We start from the raw sequence: 1,699 nt of genomic DNA, 5'->3' as shown, positions 1-1,699 counted from the left end.
CAATGTCAGTCGCTCGCGACAGCTTCTGCACAGAGTTTCCTGCACTTTTCGAATCTGGGCTTAGAAGAAATCAGGGGCCTCCGGTGAAATTTCACCTTCGAGAAGACGTCCACCTTAAGTTCTACGAGGCACGGCCTATCCCGTACGCTCTTCGTGAGAAAGTGGAAAGGGAACTGTAACGTTTAGAGAGTAAAGGCATATTGTCACATATAGCACATTCAGAGTGGGCGGAACCAATAGTGCCGGTACTGAAGAAAGATGGGTCCCTTCGCATCTGCGGTGACTTTAAAACCACAATAATACTGCGTGCGTAACTGAGCAATATCCACTACCTAACATCGAGGATATTTTCGCGTCACTTCGTGAAGGATCTCTTTTGACTACATTGGATCTGAAGGACGCGTATAACCAGCTCCCCTTGGATGAGGAAGCGAAGAAGCTGGCCGTTATAAATACGCACAAGGGCCTGTTCTGCTATAAGTGTCTTCCGTTTGGAGTTGCCTTGGCTCCCGCGATTTTTCAGCGCCGCACGGAAACCGTCCTGGCTGGCCTTCCAGCCGTGCAGGTGTACTTGGATGATGTACTAATAGCCGAGCGTCAAGAAGATAACGACTCTGTTCTTCGGGATGTCTTACACCGTCTGCAGGAAAACGGTGTCAAGCTGAAGGCAGAAAAGTGTCACTTCCGTAAAGACTCAATCGTCTACTTGGGGCACCGGATCGACAAAGACGGCTTGCACCCGTTAGAAAAAAACCTCGCTGCAATACGCGATTCACCACGGCCTACTAGTGTAAGCGAACTGCGCTTGTTTTTAGGTCTGCTGTCGTATTATCACCGATTCTTACCGCACATGTCGGCGATCTTGGCCCCTTTGTATAAGCTGCTCGAAAAAGAGCATAAATGGAAGGGGCGTGCAACTCAAGAAAATTCTTATCTAAAGACGAAACGAGCGCTTCTCAGCTCATCCATGCTAGCATATTTTCAGCCCGACCAACCAATGTGGTTGGAATGCGATGCATCACCGTCGGGTTTAGGTGCCGTCATTTCGCACCGAATGGGCAACGTCGATAAGCACAACGCTTTCCGTTCTCGCACACTGACGCGTGCAGAAAAAAATATTAGCAACTCGAAATAGAACCTCTGGCGCTGGTGTTCGGAGTCTCAAAGTTTCGACAGGATGACAGGACGACAAGACGAAACGAACGCTTCTCAGCTCATCCATGCTGGCATATTCTCAGCCCGACCAACCAATGCGGTTGGAATGCGATGCATCACTGTCGGGCTTAGGTGCCGTCATTTCGCACCGAATGGGCAACGTCGATAAGCACAACGCTTTCCGTTCTCGCACACTGACGCGTGCGGAAAAAAATATTAGCAACTCGAAATGGAAGCTCGGGCGCTGGTGTTTGGAGTCTCAAAGTTTCGACACTACCTGTTGGGCCGCGACTTTGTGCTGGTGATAGACCACCAACCACTTGTGGGCCTGCTACGAGAAGATCGACTGGTGTCTCCAATGGCGTCGGCGCGTATCCAGAGGTGGGCTCTGTTTCTAAGTCAATACCTGTACCGTATCGAGTACAAGGCCGGGAAATAAAACGCCAATGCTGACGCACTTAGCCGTTTGCCAGTGCCGACACCAGAGATTGCTCACTCCGAAACCTTGCAAGAATACGTGCTGTCCACGGAGCAGCTTGACAGT

The sequence above is a fragment of the Rhipicephalus microplus genome, chromosome 2 (assembly GCF_043290135.1).
Source record: "Rhipicephalus microplus isolate Deutch F79 chromosome 2, USDA_Rmic, whole genome shotgun sequence".
Classification (NCBI taxonomy): Eukaryota; Metazoa; Arthropoda; class Arachnida; order Ixodida; family Ixodidae; genus Rhipicephalus; species Rhipicephalus microplus.
Note: the sequence above shows the minus strand (reverse complement) of the source record.